This window comes from Cygnus olor, chromosome 19 (assembly GCF_009769625.2).
Source record: "Cygnus olor isolate bCygOlo1 chromosome 19, bCygOlo1.pri.v2, whole genome shotgun sequence".
NCBI lineage: Eukaryota > Metazoa > Chordata > Aves > Anseriformes > Anatidae > Cygnus > Cygnus olor.
This window is the reverse complement of record NC_049187.1, coordinates 3,180,539-3,196,122: the sequence shown is the minus strand read 5'-3', so window position 1 is coordinate 3,196,122 and position 15,584 is coordinate 3,180,539. Positions and strand designations below refer to the sequence as shown.

The 15,584-nt window shown below is 43.0% G+C and overlaps 1 long non-coding RNA gene across 1 annotated transcript in view; it reads right to left on the bottom strand.

Annotated features, from left to right (window-relative positions):
- The window catches only part of LOC121057528, a 63,095-nt gene that overhangs the window by 15,370 nt on the left and 32,141 nt on the right, over window positions 1-15,584 (bottom strand). Inside the window, exon 3 of the long non-coding RNA XR_005813825.1 lies at window positions 8,166-8,369. This is a non-coding gene — a long non-coding RNA (uncharacterized LOC121057528). The remainder of the gene's footprint in view (window positions 1-8,165; window positions 8,370-15,584) is intronic.

Here is a 15,584-nt window from a genome sequence, read left to right as displayed (position 1 = left end):
CATAGCAGCTAAAGGACAGGCTGTGATGCTGGGAAGGAACCCAGTAACTCAGAAGCACCAGAATCAGGCGTCTCTGGTTCATTTTTCTCTAAGTGCTGCCTAAATCCAGCCCCAAATTTAAAGCTTTTAAATGTAAGGGCACACAAAAGACTGCAGGGAGTTTCAGGTTCAGATCCGAACTCTGATGATGCTTCAAATTCTGTAACGAGCTCAGCACCCCCTGTATACTTCCTAGGAGGTGAGACAGGTTTGCGTCCACCAAGCTTACGCAGTATGAACCTCACGCTCTTGTACTTGTGTTAAGCATACAGCGTAGCTAGGAAGCATTTCCCTTCTGCACCTCCTGCTTTATACAGAACTTGCCCTTTCCCTGCAGTGTTGTAGCTAGCAATACCCAGAGAGAGGCCATGCAGGAGATACGCCGGTAATCCTGGCCTCAGTCACATCCCAGAGCTGCCCAGTTTATTAAGCCTACAACCAGAGTGGGAGGCAGGAAGGAATTTCCTGAGATTTTTGAAGTGAGATTTTTAAGGAGGGAGCAGTAGGGTGCTTTTACTCTCCTTGGTGGGATGGGACATAGCCATGCCTTGGGGTTACTTGGAAGTTTTATCTGACAAATTCCTTGATGCGGCGTTAAGGCCCTTGTGCTCTCTCCTATGCCATGATCTGGTTATAACTATTGGCTTTTAACGATGTGATTTATATTTCATGGCTTTGGGAGGTATTTTGAGGTTTAGAGAGACTCAAGGACCAGGTGGACCTTGCCAGTCCTGTGCTTTACCAGACTGAGGAGACAGCATGCTTGTAGGAGTTAGGCTGAGCCCATAGCACTAGCTGTGAGTGATGGAGGAGAACATGGACTTTGACTTGGCATCCCCAGAGACAGCGAACTGTACCTCAAGTCCATGTTCCTCTTCAACAATGAAATGCATTTGCCCACAGACCCTCTGACTTTTCAGTGACATTTTGCTAAGAAATGGCTAAATACAGAGATTTGAAAAGTTGCTCCGGGGCAGAAGGCCATGTTACCAGTGTAATTGTTTGATTTACACTTCCTGCACAAAGAATCCTGCTGCAGTCTGCAGATGACCCCCAGGACCCCTGCCTAACATCTCTCCTGACCTCAGAAGAGGTGAACACCTTCATCAGCTAGCGGGACAGATTGAGCAAGGAGTGAAAGAAAGACCCTGGGGAAAGATCTCTCAGTCTGTGTTTAGTTTACAGAGATTTAAAAATCTTCCAAACAGAGAAATGCCAAGTGAGTTTTAAAACCTTCCAGAGAGAACTCAATGAGTTTTTCAGATCCCCTGGACACTTGAATCATGTGCAAACACAATGTGACTTGCAACATTTCATAGCCCAAATTCCAGCAACACCATATAACAAAATCCACTTTTATATAATATTTCCACACCAGGGACAGGGTGACAGACAAGTGACAGGGCAGATAAGTTTAATAAGACCATTAAGCAGTCAGCACTGTCTTGGCTATGAGATCTTGATTCGTCTACACATGAAACATTCATGACATTTGGAGTCTAGCTGAGTTATAGAAAAATGTCTATGGTAGGCCAAATTACACTTGGCTACCTTTAACCTTGGACTAGGTTTCCACACAGAGAAGCGAGGAAGCTGTAGGTACCAGCCTATTTTAAGTTACTGAAGAGATAACCTCCCATTTTATACGTTTAATTCACATTTGAAAGATTCCACCATGTTTTATTACTTAGCCCTATCTCTACTTTCATCACCAATTAGCTAATCAAGTCATCTTTTAATCTTTTTTTTAATCTTTTTTTTTTTTCACTGAAAGAAAAAAAATGTTTCCTGGCTAATTTGACATGATTTAAGATTTTAGAAAGGAACAGAGGAATCTTAGCATCTGTTTTCACATTGCCTTGACAGGGACAGACCTCAATTAAGCATCTTATTAAATGTGTCTCCTCCTGCTTTATATCAAGTCTCAGTGCTTTTGCTGAAAGTTAAAAATGTGCACACATGCTAACCACAGACTTCAAGTCCAAAGGTGGCGGAGCTGTCAATAAAGTAAGCAGTACAGATTAGCTGCAAAGAAGATGGATCATGGAAACTAAAAGAGATTGTGGCAGCTTGGCTAGTATCTAGGAACACTTTAGATCCAAGTATATTTGGACACCTACCGGGGGAAGTTATCTAGCACAAAATATTCTCAAAATCAGAGCCAACAACTTTTAAATTCATTTGATGCTTTTTCCATGTTGTTCATTTTGCCATAACTGGCTGACTTGATTGATGATGCCCGTTTAGTACTCTTGCAGGTACCTCTGACATCCCAGGTCCTTCCCACTGCTACAGTTAGGGCAATTTAAGTTGTATGCAAGAATCAATCAGCCTATTTGGACACATGAAGAAGTAAAAAAGTAAATAATAAAAAATGATCTTGAGTTTTCCAGAATCACTTTCTCTCTTCAAAATGCTCAAAAACATTTGCAAAAGACTCGTATAAACACAGAGCTTGTTTTTCTAGACCAAATCCCTGTACCTGCTACAGTCTGTCCACTGATTGCCCTTGAGCTAGACCCTCAGCTACCACAAATCAGCTGGAACTAAGGAAGTCAGTAAAGCAGCATTGCTTTACACCAGGCAAAAATCTGGTCCATCATGTTCTTCCTGTACAAATTCCTGTTTGTTCAAATTGTTTAGATATCAGAAATGCCTGCCTTCTCTCTTAGAAGTATGCAATACCTGAAGAGTTTACAGTTTCTTGTCATGCATAAACTTCTCTCTCCCTTTGGAGCCGTAAATGTTTGATGCCTTCCAGCAACTCATCTCATGTTCTCTGAGTTGATTACATTTTGGATAATGCTGTCATATTTCCTAAAACAAAACAAGTAATTCAGAGCAGCAGATAAATTAATTTACTTTAGAATTGATTAATTTACTTTGTCTTGATTTCAGCACAGCAATGCATATCAGTGTGAGCCCAGAGATGAAGGCTGGCTATATGCAGCATTCCTTGCTGGGTACAACGGAGCGATTTCTTTGGAATTTCTTTAACTTTTCTTCCTCAGAACCACTTACTGAAACTTTTGTTATGAAGCAGATCTTTCTTTGTTTCTGTGAATTTAAAACAGACACCTTAAAGAAGAGAAACAAACTTGAACCAGAAGTCAGCAGACGGAAGATGTATTTTCATGTAAGTGCCGAGTCACTGAGAGGAGTCCAGGAAAAGCAGGTGTATCTCTTTTCATGAGCATTCAAGTAAATGATAACCATGCTTTGGAACAGAAGGTACGCTCCACATGGCTGGAACTGATGCCTGCAGAGTGTCATGAGTTGAGGTTTTGACCTCCCTGCATCATCAAGACCAAGCATTTCACTGAGTTTAAGGAAATTAAGCTCAAAACATCACTGGAATTCAGGGATGTTAGTTAAGCCTAATGGGATATTTTTAGCTCATTTAAATGTCTATGAAATCCTGTCTGCATAAAGTTATCTGTTTGCTTATTGCTTCAAACCATATTTATTGCTAAGGGTTTCAAAGAGCACATTCCATCTTTCACCCCAGAAGTAAGTGACTTGCAGTGGAAGATCCTCTCTTTTCACAGGGCACGTAGAGGAGGATGACCAGCACCTCGGGCCTGCTGGTTAAAACGACAGAAACTTGCTCTGTACCCACAAAATTTTCCAATTCCACCGGTGAACTTCAGGGAAAGATTTTGGCATATATCCACCAAGAGCTAGCTCAGGAAAGATGGCCCCGCATTACTGAACACAGCTGGAGAGTTAACCTCTGTCTGCTCCTCACTGCTGGCCCCAGCCGCTGGTCACCAAAACCAACCCCTCAAATCCTTCCAGATCCACCTCCATGCAGAAACGGCTGCGAGCAGTGGCTGGAGCAGACCAAAGCACAGCAGGAGCATCCACAGGCACTGCAAAACTTCTGTGTGGGCAGCATCCTGTGGACACACGGTTAGATGCAGATGAGGACTGTTCAGAGAATTACAAAAAAAGACTTGTAGCTGTACTGCAGATGCAGTGGATTCAGGCATTCCCAACAGCTTCCTGAGTGGTTTGCAACCATTATGGCAAAAAGTAAACAGGGTAAGATATCAAAAGTGGTCCTCAACAGCAGTTGATGAAAAAGACTGTGCTGAATGACGAGAATGGTATCACTGCTTTCCTTCAGGAACCAGAAACAAATATGAAAGTCACTGTTGGTGCAAATATCCAAATATTCAACAAAGTTTGTGAAAGTGGCACAGGAGTGCAGTGCAACATAAATCACATGGGAAGTTGCCATATTCAACAGAAATATTTTGATACAGACACCTCATCCAAGGCCAGGTTTGGCAGAGCAGTCTGCCAGCCAGTGGTGACAAGGAAGAGCTGTAGAAGCCATGAAGGAGCCTCTAGGTCACCATGTGACCTTTAAGGATCTTTCAGAAATTTGTTTTGAATCAGGAATACAGAAATAAAAACACTTTCCCACCTCATCTGCACAGACATATCTTCATTGTGTGGTTAACACAGGTGGTCTGCCCAGCAGTTCATTCAGCTTTGGTAAGAAGAGTTACCCCAACAAGCAGGTCGTGCCTTCCCACTCATGTGTTGCTGGGATAAACACAGGCATTTCCTGGAGGTCTGCAGCCTGCAGCTGGCTGGTACTGCTGGATTCCATCCCCACAGGACTTAATGCAGCTGTGCAGATACAACTAAACACAGGAGCTGGGCTAAAATCTCACTGAAAACAGCCACTGCAGCAGGAGGCATTTGGAAAATGTACCCTTTAGATCACATGGATTTGCAGTGCCCAAACCCTCACTTCTCTCTTAGAGATGCAACCGCTTCTGAAAGTCAATTGAATCACCTAGTGACATCTCTAAAATGATTTTATAATTTGCCTAGGATACGATATAAGAGGAAAAAGTATGAGAGCAGTCTGAATCACAATGTAAGTTATTCCTTTTCCCTGGAAATGATAGGTCAGATTCTGTCTCCCAGCCTGGAGTAAAATTTGGCACTTCATGGCAATTATTGTCTTGCTCTTCACAAAAACACAGTGTGGTCCTCCACACAGCAGCAGCTTGCAGTGTGCATGAAAGAAAGCATAAGCAGAGCTGGCAGGAGGGAGAAAGCAACACAGCAAAGCAAATTCTCCTTCCTCACGGGATCAACAGCACAGCCTGCACAACACAGACCTCCTAGTCCTGCCCTGCAACCACACCACGATCCCCTCATGTGGTCTCTCTTCATAAAAGTCTTTTAAAAAAGAACCAGCTGAGGAAGTTATTTTGCACACATACCTTTTAAAACTCTTTTAGCCACCATTTACCTCCTTCCCTTGCACTCACCCTGTTAAACTACCTGTCCCTCATCCCTAGGAGGGCAGGCTGCTGCAGAAATGGAAACTCCATCATAAATCCAGCTGATGTCAATTAATGTAGACCCACTGGCTTTTATGGAGCTGCACTAACTTACAACAGCTGAGGGTGCAAAGCTATTGACACTCAGCAAACTACACCAATTCTTAAAGGAGTATCTGGGCCTCAACCTAAAGATTGTCCAAAGAGACTACAAAAAGCCCTCTGTAGAAGACAAGCTCTCTGTAGAAGACAAGTGGGGGTGATACTATACTGATATTATTGCCACCAAACAGGACTCTTCTGCATGAAGAGCAGGGGCCAAGAGCTCCTTGGTTGTGGGAGATTTCATGGAAAATCTCTTCCTGCTCCATTGTGGGTGGCAGAAACATACTTGCTAGGTCTGAAGTGACCTGAGGTTTGAAAAATGCTAAAATTTGCACTTTTATGCATCTGCTATGAGATCACCAGAGTCTGTTGATTCACAGATAATGAGGCTGTCTGATACCTGCTCCTAGAGGAGGGTCCCCTGGGGGAAATCCAGAATGGAGGCGGGGAGGAAAAAGCAGCCCTGCAGCCTGTGGTTTGGAGCTTTCCCTGAGACACAGCAGTGGTGTCACCTGATAGCCAAGGAGCTTTATGGTGTCAGTTTTCTCTGCTACGTAATGGTGGTATTAAAAAGCAGAGCAAGCAAAAGAATCACATCGCATTTGTACAATACTTGTGCTCTATTTTAACTCAATGTGCAGCTCGTCAGCAGCAGGATACAGACAGGGACTCCTGCCTATGGCATTTTCCTTTTGCAATGTACAAAATGAGAGCTCTGCTCTGTGAAGAGTCCAATGGTTTGAGAGACGACACACATAAATGGATCCATTAGAAACCCTTAAACATTGGGAAGCATGGCTGCACGTTGTGATCAGCAGCAGGAAAACAAAGTCTTAACTTGTGCTGATGGCAGAGTCAGCAAAAACACAAATCCAACACAAGTCTGAAATCACATTCACCAGGTGGTTAAAAGGAAAATTCATTTTTTAACCGAGGAATGTTCTTTGAATTTGCTAAAATGTGAGCAAATGCTTCCAAGCAAAGTATTTTATTTGGGTTTCAGAGAAACATTGGTTTGTTCAAACCTAAAGTAATCACTATAGTCTTTGCTTTCTGGGGAAAAAGAAAAAAGAAAAAAAAAGCACATCACCATCAACATCAGTGGTCTACTCTCAGAACTGATGACTCAGTTCCCGTACAACAGCGATTCACAAACTGTGAGCAAAAGTGAACAAATCTCTCCTTTTAGTATAAGAACAACCAAAAAAAGTGGCTGGAAGGAAGGTGCCAAAGCTCTTCTCCTGGCACTACTTCTGAGCGCCTCATTTCTCCATAATCACTTGCTGCACCTATCCAAGCCTTTATTATATTGTGGTGTCCAAAACCAGAAGTGACTGGTCAGATTCATTTAAGCGGAAGTCGTGACTTCCCGGTTGTGGTCACAAAGCTAAGCAACTCTAAGAAAACATTTTCAGCTCTAGCTTCAGACTTGGGTCTAACTTGAATCAACCAGGAGTGCAGACAGGTCCTGGCCAAAGTCAACCAAGACACGAGGGAGGGAAGAAATGAGAGACGGTCTGGAAAAATTTAGCTGGATGGAGCTTAGTGTCCAGAAAGTGCTGGGGATGCAGACTCGGATCATTTATACATCAGAGAGATGTCAGTAAAACTTCAGTGTTATCCTTTAAACCCTTGTTGCCCATTTCATGACAACCATTAGCATTAACAAGTCTAAAGAAACCACCTTATTTTGAACTTGTCCTCAAGAGTATGTCCCACACCCTTTCCCAAACTGAGTTGCTCTGTTTCTGGGAACCAGTCACCAGACTTTGGGCCACAATGGCACAGGGAGAGAGGAAGAATGCCGCCTTGTCAGCGTACCCTCACCTCTGAGATGTTGCCAGCACCTAGACACAGCATTTCTTGGAAGCAGAAAATGCCACAGCACAACTGCATATACCCAAGACTGTAATTAAAGAAATCCACCAGCACGCTGCTGGCAGCTAAGAACATGAACAGAAAATTGCAGGCTTTAACATGAATCAGATGGAGAGTGTTTTGATGTATTAACATGAAAAAAGATAAACTTATGCAGAGGTAGAAGCTAAAGATAGATCTGACCAAACTGACAAAATCAGCAGTGCACTGGGTTAGACACACCAGTGGTGTGGAGAGGAGTGTAACGACGGGAAACCTCCTTCCCAAGAAAGACATCCCAGGAAGTGGGACAAGAGCAGTCATACAGAAGCTCTTGTTCACTTCAAATCTGCCTCTTCCAGAATTCCTGTACTCCATCAGCCTCTTAGCAAAACTGTCTGTGAAATGCTCTGCACTTTGGCGCTGAAGGATCTCCTGACGCCACCGGTTCCAGACGGACTGGCTTTGAGAGCTGCAGTCCTCGTGAAGGGGAGTTTCAGCAGCAAATCCTTCCTGGGGAAGGAGTGGAAGAGGGCAGGGGAAAAAGTTGTCTATATAAGGCCTAAAATAGTAATAGTTTTACTGTAACAGAGAATGGAAAGGAAAATCTGCAAGTCAATGAGAGAATTCACACGTATAAATAGAAAAAGGCAGATGTTAATGAGTCACTGCTTGCTCAGAGAAATCAGACATTTGCCTTTTCTTTGAGTCATTGTCATGTCCTGCAGCAGTGGCAGTGACCTCCTGACATGAACCTTTTCAACAATTCGTTACTCATCCAGTGTCTCTTCCAGCCTTCTAAAGCTCCGTGAAAGGCTGAACAACGTGACATCATCTCTTGTTCATGCTGTTCCTTACCTGAAACACATGAGGGCTGCTGGGGGGATTCGCTCGTGTGGACAGGCAGGAAGAAACGGAGCATGTAATAGGGCAAGTGTTGGGCGCAGAGGCAGACAAGGACTCCCCTGCTTGCAGTCTTCAGTGGGGGTTCTGGAACTGGAGTTCTTTATCCTCAGCACAGACCCTAGGGCACTCATTGGTCACCAGGAAAACCTGTCCAGGCTAGAAAAACATCAAAAAAGGTGTGAAGTTGTCAGCTCTGCCATAAAACACCACCTCCTCACTTGAAGTCTATTGAAGCAGTTTTCAATAAAGCTGTGAAAAATGTGTTTCTCGGTGGTATCCAAGCAGGCACCCAGAGGTGCTCTGGGGTCCAGATGTGAAACTAAAGGGATGACACCACAGGGGAGGAGAGAGGCACTAAGAGAGAACATAAAACTTCCCAATGTGCTTCCCAGCTGCCAGCCACGGTGGTCTGGCCTGGCAGTTTGGTGCTAAGCCATTAATCTACAGATGGAAGTTGTGTATCTGTAGAGTGTTTTGGGGGCTTACTTTTTTGCACGACTATTTCAGGCTGAATAATAAGTTGTGTGTAGCATATGAACATAGAGCAGACTCTCTATAGTGCTGGATAAGCAGGCATTTAAAAAAATACAGCAAGGAGAAGTGACCTATTGAAATCATATGTTACTTGAAAATTGTGTATTTCCAGGCCAGGTTCCATCAACTCCAGTCCCTTATTTTTTGGTCTGGTTATCACAGGCTATCTCAAGGTTCTCCTGTCTGCCAGATTTCTGTGTGAGCTTTCCCCCTCAATGGCTTGCTGTGAAGGACAGTCAGTCTTAGGGTATCTTTGGACTGTAACCACAGATTTAACCCCAAACCAATGTAATTTTTCTTTCAGAGCGTTTTTCCTACCCTACAATCATGCTTAGCTTCTTTCCCAGGGCCATGATACAGCAATGTCAGAAAGAGGAACAATATGATTCACAAGGGCTGAAAGTGGCAGTAGTACACACTAGCTCTCTTACTGCCATCATCCCAGATTGTCACAAAGAGGTGCTAAAAATTAAATCCGAACCATGTCTGAATCATGAATGCAGATCCCCAATTTAGGTCTGTCTCCACCTCAGAAGTCATTCCAATGCTTCTGAGAAACACATAGTAGATGTCTTAAGGAAATAAGTTAAGAGAAGGAATTGTTCAGTTATGGATTTCATATTAATTTCAAGAATACAGGACTATGAGAGAAAGAAAAAAGAAAAAAAAAAGAGATGGCTAGTTGGACCTGTGCTTTGGGATGGAAAGGGCTTTGAGCTTAAGGCTTCCTGGAAAGAACAGACCGATGCTGCTTTTGACGTACAATGAAGTCATGGTTCCTTTTTGTTATACAGTAGGGTCTGCTTACAGAGAAGAAAAGTTAGGAGAAAGAAAAGGTGATTTTAAAAGTGAAATAGGAGAGCTAGCAGATTAAAAGTAATAAATTGTTTCTAACACACTTTCTAGCCATCTAAAACCAATAAGGCTCTCATAAATGCATTATCCAAATGACTTCTAAAATGTAGAGGTGAACATGTAGTTTTTTCCCCAACCTGAAAATTTGTGATAAATTTAGGAATACTGCTGTCTGCCCAGCAGGGAGGATGAAGACCAGTTGTGGGTCAGCTTGGGCAAGGATGTTGTTTGGACACATCGCAGAATGCAGCGTTATGATTGCCATTTCAGAAAAGGGTGTATCTGAGGATAGGTAGAAATTTATGGGGAAGATCTGGATCCCCTGTGAAAGACTCTAGAAGAAGAAAACATGAGACAGAAGTTGGGCAAAATAGGTTCTTTCCATCTCAGGGCTGCACCCAAACTAGTTCTGGCAGTTACACTGTAAGAACAGTTCAACCCAGGGAAAAGGGTCTTCTCCCAGTGGACCCTTTCAGGCAGAGAAAGTGAATTGTTTTTGAATGTTAGCACTTAATTACTCCCTCTGACAACTGACAAACATCATCCCAGACTTGTAATTGCTTTAAAACTTTAGCCAACTGCCATGGGGAAGAGGTTAGAAGACCATAAATACTGGCTGACAAAATAATGGAATGGATTCAAGCTCCTACGCAAAGGAACGTGTTGGGTAATATCTCCCTGTGACTTGGTTCTGACTAGAAATGAGCTTTATTCCAATTATTCCAGCTATTCACATCCTTGGGTACTGATGAAAACAGAATAGCTTAGAAATCTTGCAAATAACCAAAAGACAAATATCTCCCAACATCTCTGGGGAACCAGAGACATTTGCCCTATCAGTTTGCTCAGAATTTATAGACTCAACCTTTGCAGACCCTACAGCTGTGTTCAGCAGGATCCAGAAACTCAGTTAAGAACATGCCTCGCTGTAGTAGGTAGCGTAAAATATATGTGACAGCCGAATAGGTAGGTGCTTTTAAACATCTTACAGTCTAAACACGGCAGGGGTGGGGAGGGTGGGGGACCCAAAACCCAGGGCACAGGGAAGGAATGAAAAACAAATGAGGCTGAGACAGATGATTTCCCCAAAGCTTACAAAGGACAGGAGCTGTAAGGAGGTCTTAACCCTAAGTCTACCCTACCTTCATTTTCACATGGAGACTATATGATCCATATAGGAAAGTCATATAAGTCACTGGTATTATCAGCCTTTCTGAGCTGAAACCAGAGGTATTCTACCAGACCACATCATCTTCCAGCTTGGATCAGCATTCAAAAGTTACAGGTTTCACCAACAGATCTGACCACTTGTGAAGTTAGGTATTTTGAGCACCCAAATATAAGCATAAGCAAACTAGAAAGGTTTTGCATGCAAATGTGTCTGGAATACCTGGTTAGCAAAGCAGCTGTGCAAACATTATGGCTGTGATTTGGAGATCTGTGTGTGCTTGCAAAGTACTCTTTGGAGACTAAATTCTCCATTGCAGTATTACCTCCAACAAATACGTATTGTTTGTGGAAGAAATGGACTGCAGGAGGGACACAGACTACAACACTATCTTTCACCTCTAGGTATGGATTTGAAACACAATGGATTTGAAAACATTTTTATTTTTTTTTGCTATAAAGGACTAACTTAAAGGTCTACACTGTGCTGTTTTTGTGGAAATGTCCATGCCAGCTCAAACACCTTAGTGACAGTCTCAGAAAAGAACATTAATTCTTATTAATTGGTGCAGAAGAGGTTGCCTCTAGGCCAGCACAGAACTGAGCCTTGCAGCCTCAGCAATCTTTTGTTAAGACCCGGGGATCAACCCTTTCAGAAAGCAGGCTGAGCTTGTCCAGCCTTGCACCAGGCTGGCACCTTTGAGGTCACCTGAGTGAAAAGCCAACAAAACTTTCCTCCATTTGCTGTTGTTGCCTTGCTTTTGAACCAGGGAATTTCTGAAGCTAAAAGGTGAGCCACAGATGTGGCTGAAAGCAATGCTGTGATCGCTCGTCTGCCCACAATTTAATTGCTGCTTTAGTTACAGCAGAACTGTAGCAGACACGTCTGGTTTTGATTTAGGGTTATCAGTGAGACAATCAACCACACTAACTGGTAGGCTATTAAACAGATTAATTGCTTCATTGTTAGAACAATGCACAATATTTTTAGTCTGATCTTGCCTAATTGTGATTTCTATTGACTGAAAGTTTTAAACCCCAAAATGAAGAGGTTCCCCAAAGAGGTTCAGGTTCTGCTGTCCCCTTCGTGTTTTCCTTCCAATCAGTTTCCACAGCTACTGCTCTCAAAATAATTGGGACATTGCTTTCCTAGGCAGGAGTCAAAACTCCAGCAGAGTCAAACACTGAAGAAAGGGGCCTGTTAGTCACAGGATTAGGAGTCCTGGAATAAAAAAATCCAAAGAACAGACAGCAAAGTAACCTGGGCACACTGTTGTAGAGTTAAGCAGTGTGGCTGGCAGAAGACAGGTGGAACCAAGTATTTCAAGGCACATAACCATAGTGCTTTTTCTTTGTTGCCTGTTTTTTTGTTGTTGTTTTGTTTTGCTTTTGTATCCAAAGTCTGCAAACTAAATCCTGAGATGACTCACATTGCTCCTTTCTCATCAAGAATACGACAGAAAACTCAGAAAAGCTTATTCACATGCCACTTGGAAGTGGACACTTCAAATGAACATTAGTTCAAACTTCGGAGAAGATCCTTAAAATGGATGGCCAGCACAACCCCAGCAGTACCTACAGGCCTTCCCGAGGAAGCATCAAATTTACCTTGTTCTGGTGATGACTTTGCAGAAGAAGGGATCCTTGAGATGTATTGGTGTCGGCTGAAGCAGAAATTGCCGACCTGACTTCTTACAACTGCAGTATCACAGAATCACAGAATCGTCTAGGTTGGAAGAGACCTCCAAGATCATCTAGTCCAGTAACTAGTTCTGCAGTAACTGAGCATGGTCTTTAGGAATAGGCTTTTTGAACCATGTGAAATGAAAACAGCCTTCTTAGCTCATCTGCAGACAGTTTCTGTGTCCTACATTTAGCTCAAAAGATTAAACCATGAGAAAACAGACAACATGCCAAAGTGGTTATGAGAAAATTTATAGGGACGTTTCTTATCCATAATCTGTTGCACATAAAGCGAGCTGCTTCTCCTCCCTTTACCAACCCTCTGGCTGACTGACTGTCAGAAGCTAGAGCAAGATCTTCTCAAAACTCTGATAGGGGGAATGAACAAAATAGCTCCTCTGAGCAAGCTTCTGGACTTCAACTCCTTGGGGTCGTCATGAATATTCTCAGTGCCACCTCAAGGTTTCACAGTCCTCAGTGAAATATCTCCATGTCTCCTTGTGGCTTTTGGTGGTGGGAAAGAGCTGTATTCATAGCCAGGAAAGCACAGAAGTGCAAAAGCTGTGTACACTGGCTTTTGCTTTTCTGTTTCTCAAGAAAGGTGGTCAAAGGTCCAGTAAATGTCTCCAGAGCCCCGTATCTCTAAGCATCAATGAACCATATATGAAGAAGGAAGCCTTGTAGTGAGGTGGACTCTATCTTTTTTTTTTTTTTTTTTTTTTTTTTTACAGGAGCATGGGGAAAAAGCACACAGGCTGCAGAACTCTTGTCATAAGACAAAGCTGCCATGGATGTCCCTGGAGCCCAGGGAAAATGCAGAGCAGGACTGCAGGAGCTGTAAGAGGCCTCCTTGTGAACTAGTATCAGAGGTGACCACTCCATATCCTTTTTGGGTTTCCATCCCGCAGGAAGCAGACAGATTAGGAGGAAGCAATATATTTCTAACAAAGATATGCTGGAAGAAAACCAACGCAGATAAGAATTTCAGAAATCTTTCCTCCCTTCCTCTCAGCAGCTCCTACCAAAGAGGTGTACCTTTCCATTTCCTATGCTTCACCAGGTTACCTCCTTCAAAGCTATTCTGAGCCTCTTCTGGCTCTGCCATAACCACACACTATCCCCCTCCTGCTATGAGTTACTTCATGTATGTTAAAAAAAGCACCCATGCTCTGCAGTGAATTAGAGCTGCAGAACAATAGAAACTGTAGGGCTCTGACTTCATCTCTAGAAAAAGTCGCACGCTACATGAGGAAGGGTTTGCTGGAAAAGAAAAGATGATCTCATAGCCCTGCCTATTGGATACAGACTTAGACTTGGTATCAGCTTCTACCACCAAGCCCGCCATCACACGAAGCTAAATCATTTCATCCAGCCTTTTCACAGGTGGCCACTTACACATTCCTTCTTTGACCCGGGCCCCAGGAGCCTAATGTGCAGAAGCACTAAGTACTCGCAGCTGCAGCTGAACTCAATGGGATCTGGGAAGAAATAATGTGCTCTACACTGCTAAATGCTGTGAAGAAAAAACAAGCATTAGGGATCTCTCAGTAAGCACCCGAAAGTTAGGGATTACTTACATGCTGTGTCCCCATATCCCCATCAATCCCATCATATCCAAGTGCAATGGAAATGAATATAAGAGGGCTTTTAAAATACCAAAATGCAGTAGTAATGGGTGCAACAGGAGGAAAAAAACAAACAAACAGAGAATGGACTTGAATATTATCCAGTAAATAAAGCGTGCAACTGGTCTAAACAACAAGGAGAGCAGTTGCTCATCCTCATCATGGGCAGTTCTGAGTCACATGGGGAGAAAACTACCCATGGTTTCTGACACTGTCTCGTGATGCACACAGAGAGAGGGACCAAGTTCAAGTTACTCAAGAGCTTTGATTCCGACTTCTCCCAACTTCAGAAAGGTTAGACTTTCAACTTTAAACACACTTACATAAAAATAACTCAAAAACTACATGTAGTGGTGGGACTTCACCATGCTACAGACATTGAAGTTAATGGCAATTGTGTACCTAGGTCTCTTAGACAACTCCGAAAGCTTCTAGCTTTAACATTTTTTCCTTCAGGCACAGTGGGAAGAAATGAAAGATGCCCATCACGAGCGTGAGGTTGCAGTTTGATTAACCGCTCTTTCACAGAGCTCATGCATGGCCTCTGCAAAGCAGAAGAGCAGATGCACAAAGGGGATTCGAACGACAAAGCTCGATGGTGCGGTGACCATCCTTGGAAAGCCTTGGAACAGCAAAGGCAAAGAACTCTAACTTTGGTGGTTTTGAAGCACAGAATATGTGATTATTTCTAATCAATGGTTAGAGAGCAACTCCAAGATGTAAAACAGCACGGTGCTGTGCCTGAAAAGCATCAAAGCCACACGTCTCATCATTCTGCAGAGACTCTAACCTCAGGGTTAGGACACTGCAAGACCTTACTACACAGTCAGATTTGGGAAGGGCATTTCTTTGTCCTCCCCTCATAGGTGAATCTGGAACCAAGACTGACACTTGTTAGAGTTTATAAAGAGCTGAAGTAACTCTGAGCTCCTTTAACTTTTCAGTGTCTGAAATATGGATCTGCAGCAAAACTGAGAGCTGATACGACCCACCCAATGCATGGTCTGCTGGCATGCCTTCGTAGCACGTTTGTGTACAATTTCCTGTTTAGTAGACTTTGACTAATTGTGTGAGTTAAACTGTAGTCTTCCACAGATACATGCACAGCATTTCAAATAATCATCAGCAAAAAATAAGTCAACAGCACAAAGAGGCCTATTCACTCCAATTATTTCTGAGAGCACTCTGAATTAAAATTGATGTTCATACTTAGCCAGCTTTCGTTAGCTTTCCAAAAACAGAATTCCAAAATGCTGCCTCACAAAAATCAGCCCCTCTGACCTCTGATCACTGCATCCCCAGATAATTTCCATGATGTCAATGCAAGCAAGTCTTAAGTGTTCTCCAGGGAACAATTCTTAGATTGATACTTTCCACTGGAGCTACTCCGTGTTTGCTCTGAAGATTTAGGGAAAACATGTCTTTGCTTTCTCTCACACTCAGAGTTAAGACTCTTCAAAATATTAAATGAAGCTCAAGAAGTTTGTTGGTCACATTACTTGCCAGT